The 14271-nt window shown below is 43.5% G+C and overlaps 1 protein-coding gene across 1 annotated transcript in view; it reads left to right on the top strand.

Annotated features, from left to right (window-relative positions):
• LOC129869620 (phospholipid phosphatase-related protein type 1-like) overlaps positions 1–14271 on the top strand; it is a 117734-nt gene that overhangs the window by 79408 nt on the left and 24055 nt on the right. The window lies entirely within an intron of this gene.

Here is a 14271-nt window from a genome sequence, read left to right as displayed (position 1 = left end):
ACACAGATCCACCACTATACTACACAGATCCACCACTATACTACACAGGTCCACCACTATACTACACAGATCCACCACTATACTACACAGATCCACCACTATACTACACAGATCCACCACTATACTACACAGATCCACCACTATACTACACAGATCCACCACTATACTACACAGATCCACCACTATACTACACAGATCCACCACTATACTACACAGATCCACCACTATACTACACAGATCCACCACTATACTACACAGATCCACCACTATACTACACAGATCCACCACTATACTACACAGATCCACCACTATACTACACAGGTCCACCACTATACTACACAGGTCCACCACTATACTACACAGGTCCACCACTATACTACACAGATCCACCACTATACTACACAGATCCACCACTATACTACACAGATCCACCACTATACTACACAGATCCACCACTATACTACACAGATCCACCACTATACTACACAGATCCACCACTATACTACACAGATCCACCACTATACTACACAGATCCACCACTATACTACACAGATCCACCACTATACTACACAGATCCACCACTATACTACACAGATCCACCACTATACTACACAGGTCCACCACTATACTACACAGGTCCACCACTATACTACACAGATCCACCACTATACTCCACAGATCCACCACTATACTACACAGATCCACCACTATACTACACAGATCCACCACTATACTACATAGATCCACCACTATACTACACAGATCCACCACTATACTACACAGATCCGCCACTATACTACACAGATCCGCCACTATACTACACAGATCCGCCACTATACTACACAGATCCGCCACTATACTACACAGATCCACCACTATACTACACAGATCCACCACTATACTACACAGATCCACCACTATACTACACAGATCCACCACTATACTACACAGATCCACCACTATACTACGCAGATCCACCACTATACTACGCAGATCCACCACTATACTACGCAGATCCACCACTATACTACACAGATCCACCACTATACTACACAGATCCACCACTATACTACACAGATCCACCACTATACTACACAGATCCACCACTATACTACACCGATCCACCACTATACTACACAGATCCACCACTATACTACACAGATCCACCACTATACCACACAGATCCACCACTATACCACACAGATCCACCACTATACTACACAGATCCACCACTATACTACACAGATCCACCACTATACTACACAGATCCACCACTATACTACACAGATCCACCACTATACTACACAGATCCACCACTATACTACACAGATCCACCACTATACTACACAGATCCACCACTATACTACACAGATCCACCACTATACCACACAGATCCACCACTATACTACACAGATCCACCACTATACTACACAGATCCACCACTATACTACACAGATCCACCACTATACTACACAGATCCACCACTATACTACACAGATCCACCACTATACTACACAGATCCACCACTATACTACACAGATCCACCACTATACTACACAGATCCACCACTATACTACACAGATCAACCACTATACTACACAGATCCACCACTATACTACACAGATCCACCACTATACTACACAGATCCACCACTATACTACACAGATCCACCACTATACTACACAGATCCACCACTATACTACACAGATCCACCACTATACTACACAGATCCACCACTATACTACACAGATCCACCACTATACTACACAGATCCACCACTATACTACACAGATCCACCACTACACTACACAGATCCACCACTATACTACACAGATCCACCACTACACTACACAGATCCACCACTATACTACACAGATCCACCACTATACTACACAGATCCACCACTATACTACACAGATCCACCACTATACTACACAGATCCACCACTATACTACACAGATCCACCACTATACTACACAGATCCACCACTATACTACACAGATCCACCACTATACTACACAGATCCACCACTATACGACACAGATCCACCACTATACTACACAGATCCACCACTATACGACACAGATCCACCACTATACGACACAGATCCACCACTATACGACACAGATCCACCACTATACTACACAGATCCACCACTATACTACACAGATCCACCACTATACTACACAGATCCACCACTATACTGCACAGATCCACCACTATACTACACAGATCCACCACTATACTACACAGATCCACCACTATACTACACAGATCCACCACTATACTACACAGATCCACCACTATACTACACAGATCCACCACTATACTACACAGATCCACCACTATACTACACAGATCCACCACTATACTACACAGATCCACCACTATACTACACAGATCCACCACTATACTACACAGATCCACCACTATACCACACAGATCCACCACTATACCACACAGATCCACCACTATACTACACAGATCCACCACTATACTACACAGATCCACCACTATACTACACAGATCCACCACTATACTACACAGATCCACCACTATACTACACAGATCCACCACTATACTACACAGATCCACCACTATACTACACAGATCCACCACTATACTACACAGATCCACCACTATACCACACAGATCCACCACTATACTACACAGATCCACCACTATACTACACAGATCCACCACTATACTACACAGATCCACCACTATACTACACAGATCCACCACTATACTACACAGATCCACCACTATACTACACAGATCCACCACTATACTACACAGATCCACCACTATACTACACAGATCCACCACTATACTACACAGATCAACCACTATACTACACAGATCCACCACTATACTACACAGATCCACCACTATACTACACAGATCCACCACTATACTACACAGATCCACCACTATACTACACAGATCCACCACTATACTACACAGATCCACCACTATACTACACAGATCCACCACTATACTACACAGATCCACCACTATACTACACAGATCCACCACTATACTACACAGATCCACCACTACACTACACAGATCCACCACTATACTACACAGATCCACCACTACACTACACAGATCCACCACTATACTACACAGATCCACCACTATACTACACAGATCCACCACTATACTACACAGATCCACCACTATACTACACAGATCCACCACTATACTACACAGATCCACCACTATACTACACAGATCCACCACTATACTACACAGATCCACCACTATACTACACAGATCCACCACTATACGACACAGATCCACCACTATACTACACAGATCCACCACTATACGACACAGATCCACCACTATACGACACAGATCCACCACTATACGACACAGATCCACCACTATACTACACAGATCCACCACTATACTACACAGATCCACCACTATACTACACAGATCCACCACTATACTGCACAGATCCACCACTATACTACACAGATCCACCACTATACTACACAGATCCACCACTATACTACACAGATCCACCACTATACTACACAGATCCACCACTATACTACACAGATCCACCACTATACTACACAGATCCACCACTATACTACACAGATCAACCACTATACTACACAGATCCACCACTATACTACACAGATCCACCACTATACTACACAGATCCACCACTATACTACACAGATCCACCACTATACTACACAGATCCACCACTATACTACACAGATCCACTATACTACACAGATCCACCACTATACTACACAGATCCACTATACTACACAGATCCACCACTATACTACACAGATCCACTATACTACACAGATCCACCACTATACTACACAGATCCACCACTATACTACACAGATCCACCACTATACTACACAGATCCACCACTATACTACACAGATCCACCACTATACTACACAGATCCACCACTATACTACACAGATCCACCACTATACTACACAGATCCACCACTATACTACACAGATCCACCACTATACTACACATATCCACCACTATACTACACAGATCCACCACTATACTACACAGATCCACCACTATACTACACAGATCCACCACTATACTACACAGATCCACCACTATACTACACAGATCCACCACTATACTACACAGATCCACCACTATACTACACAGATCCACCACTATACTACATAGATCCACCACTATACTACACAGATCCGCCACTATACTACACAGATCCACCACTATACTACATAGATCCGCCACTATACTACACAGATCCACCACTATACTACACAGATCCGCCACTATACTACACAGATCCGCCACTATACTACACAGATCCGCCACTATACTACACAGATCCGCCACTATACTACACAGATCCACCACTATACTACACAGATCCACCACTATACTACACAGATCCGCCACTATACTACACAGATCCGCCACTATACTACACAGATCCGCCACTATACTACACAGATCCACCACTATACTACACAGATCCGCCACTATACTACACAGATCCACCACTATACTACACAGATCCACCACTATACTACACAGATCCACCACTATACTACACAGATCCACCACTATACTACACAGATCCACCACTATACTACACAGATCCACCACTATACTACACAGATCCACCACTATACTACACAGATCCACCACTATACTACACAGATCCACCACTATACTACACAGATCCACCACTATACTACACAGATCCACCACTATACTACACAGATCCACCACTATACTACACAGATCCACCACTATACTACACAGATCCACCACTATACTACACAGATCCACCACTATACTACACAGATCCACCACTATACTACACAGATCCACCACTGTACTACACAGATCCACCACTATACTACACAGATCCACCACTATACTACACAGATCCACCACTATACTACACAGATCCACCACTATACTACACAGATCCACCACTATACTACACAGATCCACCACTATACTACACAGATTCACCACTATACTACACAGATCCACCACTATACTACACAGATCCACCACTATACTACACAGATTCACCACTATACTACACAGATCCACCACTATACTACACAGATTCACCACTATACTACACAGATCCACCACTACACCACACAGACCAACCACTATACTACACAGATCCACCACTATACTACACAGATCCATCACTATACTACACAGATCCACCACTACACCACACAGACCAACCACTATACTACACATATCCACCACTATACTACACAGATCCACCACTATACTACACAGATCCACCACTATACTACACAGATCCACCACTATACTACACAGATCCACCACTATACTACACAGATCCACCACTATACTACACAGATCCACCACTATACTACACAGATCCACCACTATACTACACAGATCCACCACTATACTACACAGATCCACCACTATACTACACAGATCCACCACTATACTACACAGATCCACCACTATACTACACAGATCCACCACTATACTACACAGATCCACCACTATACTACACAGATCCACCACTATACTACACAGATCCACCACTATACTACACAGATCCACCACTATACTACACAGATTCACCACTATACTACACAGATCCACCACTATACTACACAGATTCACCACTATACCACACAGATTCACCACTACACCACACAGATCCACCACTATACTACACAGATCCACCACTATACTACACAGATCCATCACTATACTACACAGATCCACCACTACACCACACAGACCAACCACTATACTACACATATCCACCACTATACTACACAGATCCACCACTATACTACACAGATCCACCACTATACTACATAGATCCACCACTATACTACACAGATCCACCACTATACTACACAGATCCACCACTATACTACATAGATCCACCACTATACTACACAGATCCACCACTATACTACACAGATCCACCACTATACTACACAGATCCACCACTATACTACACAGATCCACCACTATACTACACAGATCCACCACTATACTACACAGATCCACCACTATACTACACAGATCCACCACTATACTACACAGATCCACCATTATACTACACAGATCCACCACTATACTACACAGATCCACCACTATACTACACAGATCCACCACTATACTACACAGATCCACCACTATACTACACAGATCCACCACTATACTACACAGATCCACCACTATACTACACAGATCCACCACTATACTACACAGATTCACCACTATACTACACAGATCCACCACTATACTACACAGATCCACCACTATACTACACAGATTCACCACTATACTACACAGATCCACCACTATACTACACAGATTCACCACTATACTACACAGATCCACCACTACACCACACAGACCAACCACTATACTACACAGATCCACCACTATACTACACAGATCCATCACTATACTACACAGATCCACCACTACACCACACAGACCAACCACTATACTACACATATCCACCACTATACTACACAGATCCACCACTATACTACACAGATCCACCACTATACTACATAGATCCACCACTATACTACACAGATCCACCACTATACTACACAGATCCACCACTATACTACACAGATCCACCACTATACTACACAGATCCACCACTATACTACACAGATCCACCACTATACTACACAGATCCACCACTATACTACACAGATCCACCACTACACCACACAGACCAACCACTATACTACACAGATCCACCACTATACTACACAGATCCACCACTATACTACACGGATCCACCACTATACTACACAGATCCACCACTATACTACATAGATCCACCACTATACTACACAGATCCACCACTATACTACACAGAACCACCACTATACTACATAGATCCACCACTATACTACACAGATCCACCACTATACTACATAGATCCACCACTATACTACACAGATCCACCACTACACCACACAGACCAACCACTATACTACACATATCCACCACTATACTACACAGATCCACCACTATACTACACCGATCCACCACTATACTACATAGATCCACCACTATACTACACAGATCCACCACTATACTACACAGATCCACCACTACACCACACAGACCAACCACTATACTATACATATCCACCACTATACTACACAGATCCACCACTATACTACACAGATCCACCACTATACTACATAGATCCACCACTATACTACACAGATCCACCACTATACTACACAGATCCACCACTATACTACACAGATCCACCACTATACTACACAGATCCACCACTATACTACACAGATCCACCACTATACTACACAGATCCACCACTATACTACACAGATCCACCACTACACCACACAGACCAACCACTATACTACACAGATCCACCACTATACTACACAGATCCACCACTATACTACACAGATCCACCACTATACTACATAGATCCACCACTATACTACACAGATCCACCACTATACTACACAGATCCACCACTATACTACATAGATCCACCACTATACTACACAGATCCACCACTATACTACATAGATCCACCACTATACTACACAGATCCACCACTACACCACACAGACCAACCACTATACTACACATATCCACCACTATACTACACAGATCCACCACTATACTACACAGATCCACCACTATACTACATAGATCCACCACTATACTACACAAATCCACCACTATACTACACAGATCCACCACTATACTACACAGATCCACCACTATACTACACAGATCCACCACTATACTACACAGATCCACCACTATACTACACAGATCCACCACTATACTACACAGATCCACCACTACACCACACAGACCAACCACTATACTACACAGATCCACCACTATACTACACAGATCCATCACTATACTACACAGATCCACCACTATACTACACAGATTCACCACTATACTACACAGATCCACCACTACACCACACAGACCAACCACTATACTACATAGATCCACCACTATACTACACAGATCCATCACTATACTACACAGATCCACCACTACACCACACAGACCAACCACTATACTACACATATCCACCACTATACTACACAGATCCACCACTATACTACACAGATCCACCACTATACTACACAGATCCACCACTATACTACACAGATCCACCACTATACTACACAGATCCACCACTATACTACACAGATCCACCACTATACTACACAGATCCACCACTATACTACACAGATCCACCACTATACTACACAGATCCACCACTATACTACACAGATCCACCACTACACCACACAGACCAACCACTATACTACACGGATCCACCACTATACTACACAGATCCACCACTATACTACATGGATCCACCACTATACTACACAGATCCACCACTACACCACACAGACCAACCACTATACTACACGGATCCACCACTATACTACACAGATCCACCACTATACTACATGGATCCACCACTATACTACACAGATCCACCACTATACTACACAGATCCGCCACTATACTACATGGATCCACCACTATACTACACAGATCCACCACTATACTACACAGATCCACCACTATACTACACATACACAGATCCACCACTATACTACACAGATCCACCACTATACTACACAGATCCACCACTATACTACATGGATACACCACTATACTACACAGATCCACCACTATACTACATGGATCCACCACTATACTACACAGATCCACCACTATACTACACAGATCCACCACTACACCACACAGACCCACCACTATACTACACAGATCCACAACTATACTACACAGATCCACCACTATACTACACAGATCCACCACTATACTACACAGATCCACCACTATACTACACAGATCCACCACTATACTACACAGATCCACCACTACACCACACAGATCCACCACTACACTACACAGATCCACCACTATACTACACAGATCCACCACTATACTACACAGATCCACCACTATACTACACAGATCCACCACTATACTACACAGATCCACCACTATACTACACAGATCCACCATTATACTACACAGATCCACCACTATACTACACAGATCCACCACTATACTACACAGATCCACCACTACACTACACAGATCCACCACTATACTACACAGATCCACCACTATACTACACAGATCCACAACTATACTACACAGATCCACCACTATACTACACAGATCCACCACTATACTACACAGATCCACCACTATACTACACATATCCACCACTATACTACACAGATCCGCCACTATACTACACAGATCCGCCACTATACTACACAGATCCGCAACTATACTACACAGATCCACCACTACACTACACAGATCCACAACTATACTACACAGATCCACCATTATACTACACAGATCCACCACTATACTACACAGATCCACCACTATACTACACAGATCCACCACTACACTACACAGATCCACCACTATACTACACAGATCCACCACTATACTACACAGATCCACCACTATACTACACAGATCCACCACTATACTACACAGATCCACCACTATACTACACAGATCCACCACTATACTACACAGATCCACCACTATACTACACAGATCCACCACTATACTACACAGATCCACCACTATACTACACAGATCCACCATTATACTACACAGATCCACCACTATACTACACAGATCCACCACTATACTACACAGATCCACCACTACACTACACAGATCCACCACTACACTACACAGATCCACCACTATACTACACAGATCCACCACTATACTACACAGATCCACCACTATACTACACAGATCCACCACTATACTACACAGATCCACCACTATACTACACAGATCCACCACTATACTACACATATCCACCACTATACTACACAGATCCACCACTATACTACACAGATCCACCACTATACTACACAGATCCAACACTATACTACACAGATCCACCACTATACTACACAGATCCATCACTATACTACACCGATCCACCACTACACTACACAGATCCACCACTATACTACACAGATCCACCACTATACTACACAGATCCACCACTATACTACACAGATCCACCACTATACTACATGGATCCACCACTATACTACACAGATCCACCACTATACTACACAGATCCGCCACTATACTACATGGATCCACCACTATACTACACAGATCCACCACTATACTACACAGATCCACCACTATACTACACAGATCCACCACTATACTACATGGATACACCACTATACTACACAGATCCACCACTATACTACATGGATCCACCACTATACTACACAGATCCACCACTATACTACACAGATCCACCACTACACCACACAGACCCACCACTATACTACACAGATCCACAACTATACTACACAGATCCACCACTATACTACACAGATCCACCACTATACTACACAGATCCACCACTATACTACACAGATCCACCACTATACTACACAGATCCACCACTACACCACACAGATCCACCACTACACTACACAGATCCACCACTATACTACACAGATCCACCACTATACTACACAGATCCACCACTATACTACACAGATCCACCACTATACTACACAGATCCACCACTATACTACACAGATCCACCATTATACTACACAGATCCACCACTATACTACACAGATCCACCACTATACTACACAGATCCACCACTACACTACACAGATCCACCACTATACTACACAGATCCACCACTATACTACACAGATCCACAACTATACTACACAGATCCACCACTATACTACACAGATCCACCACTATACTACACAGATCCACCACTATACTACACATATCCACCACTATACTACACAGATCCGCCACTATACTACACAGATCCGCCACTATACTACACAGATCCGCAACTATACTACACAGATCCACCACTACACTACACAGATCCACAACTATACTACACAGATCCACCATTATACTACACAGATCCACCACTATACTACACAGATCCACCACTATACTACACAGATCCACCACTACACTACACAGATCCACAACTATACTACACAGATCCACCACTATACTACACAGATCCACCACTATACTACACAGATCCACCACTATACTACACAGATCCACCACTATACTACACAGATCCACCACTATACTACACAGATCCACCACTATACTACACAGATCCACCACTATACTACACAGATCCACCACTATACTACACAGATCCACCACTATACTACACAGATCCACCACTATACTACACAGATCCACCACTACACTACACAGATCCACCACTATACTACACAGATCCACCACTATACTACACAGATCCACCACTATACTACACAGATCCACCACTATACTACACAGATCCACCACTATACTACACAGATCCACCACTATACTACACATATCCACCACTATACTACACAGATCCACCACTATACTACACAGATCCACCACTATACTACACAGATCCAACACTATACTACACAGATCCACCACTATACTACACAGATCCATCACTATACTACACAGATCCACCACTACACTACACAGATCCACCACTATACTACACAGATCCACCACTACACTACACAGATCCACCACTACACTACACAGATCCACCACTACACTACACAGATCCACCACTATACTACACAGATCCACCACTATACTACACAGATCCACCACTATACTACACAGATCCACCACTATACTACACAGATCCGCCACTATACTACACATATCCGCCACTATACTACACAGATCCGCCACTATACTACACAAATCCACCACTATACTACACAGATCCACCACTATACTACACGGATCCACCACTATACTACACGGATCCACCACTATACTACACGGATCCACCACTATACTACACGGATCCACCACTATACTACACAGATCCACCACTATACTACACAGATCCACCACTATACTACACAGATCCACCACTATACTACACAGATCCACCACTACACCACACAGATCCACCACTACACTACACAGATCCACCACTATACTACACAGATCCACCACTATACTACACAGATCCACCACTATACTACACAGATCCACCACTATACTACACAGATCCACCACTATACTACACAGATCCACCATTATACTACACAGATCCACCACTATACTACACAGATCCACCACTATACTACACAGATCCACCACTACACTACACAGATCCACCACTATACTACACAGATCCACCACTATACTACACAGATCCACAACTATACTACACAGATCCACCACTATACTACACAGATCCACCACTATACTACACAGATCCACCACTATACTACACATATCCACCACTATACTACACAGATCCGCCACTATACTACACAGATCCGCCACTATACTACACAGATCCGCAACTATACTACACAGATCCACCACTACACTACACAGATCCACAACTATACTACACAGATCCACCATTATACTACACAGATCCACCACTATACTACACAGATCCACCACTATACTACACAGATCCACCACTACACTACACAGATCCACAACTATACTACACAGATCCACCACTATACTACACAGATCCACCACTATACTACACAGATCCACCACTATACTACACAGATCCACCACTATACTACACAGATCCACCACTATACTACACAGATCCACCACTATACTACACAGATCCACCACTATACTACACAGATCCACCACTATACTACACAGATCCACCACTATACTACACAGATCCACCACTATACTACACAGATCCACCACTACACTACACAGATCCACCACTATACTACACAGATCCACCACTATACTACACAGATCCACCACTATACTACACAGATCCACCACTATACTACACAGATCCACCACTATACTACACAGATCCACCACTATACTACACATATCCACCACTATACTACACAGATCCACCACTATACTACACAGATCCACCACTATACTACACAGATCCAACACTATACTACACAGATCCACCACTATACTACACAGATCCATCACTATACTACACAGATCCACCACTACACTACACAGATCCACCACTATACTACACAGATCCACCACTACACTACACAGATCCACCACTACACTACACAGATCCACCACTACACTACACAGATCCACCACTATACTACACAGATCCACCACTATACTACACAGATCCACCACTATACTACACAGATCCACCACTATACTACACAGATCCGCCACTATACTACACATATCCGCCACTATACTACACAGATCCGCCACTATACTACACAAATCCACCACTATACTACACAGATCCACCACTATACTACACGGATCCACCACTATACTACACGGATCCACCACTATACTACACGGATCCACCACTATACTACACGGATCCACCACTATACTACACGGATCCACCACTATACTACACAGATCCACCACTATACTACACAGATCCACCATTATACTACACAGATCCACCACTACACTACACAGATCCACCACTACACTACACAGATCCACCACTACACTACACAGATCCGCCACTATACTACACAGATCCGCCACTATACTACACAGATCCACCACTATACTACACAGATCCACAACTATACTACACATATCCACCACTATACTACACATATCCGCCACTATACTACACAGATCCGCCACTATACTACACAGATCCACAACTATACTACACAGATCCACCACTATACTACACAGATCCACCACTATAGTACACAGATCCACCACTATAGTACACAGATCCACCACTATACTACACAGATCCACCACTATACTACACAGATTCACCACTATACTACACAGATCCACCATTGTACTACACAGATCCGCCACTATACTACACAGATCCGCCACTATACTACACGGATCCGCCGCTATACTACACGGATCCGCCACTATACTACACGGATCCGCCACTATACTACACGGATCCACCACTATACTACACAGATCCACCACTATACTACACAGATCCGCCACTATACTACACAGATCCGCCACTATACTACACAGATCCGCCACTATACTACACAGATCCGCCACTATACTACACGGATCCGCCGCTATACTACACGGATCCGCCGCTATACTACACGGATCCGCCGCTATACTACACGGATCCGCCACTATACTACACGGATCCACCAC

Source organism: Salvelinus fontinalis, chromosome 2 (genome assembly GCF_029448725.1).
Source record: "Salvelinus fontinalis isolate EN_2023a chromosome 2, ASM2944872v1, whole genome shotgun sequence".
NCBI lineage: Eukaryota > Metazoa > Chordata > Actinopteri > Salmoniformes > Salmonidae > Salvelinus > Salvelinus fontinalis.
Note: the sequence above shows the minus strand (reverse complement) of the source record. Positions and strands in the feature narration are given on the sequence as shown.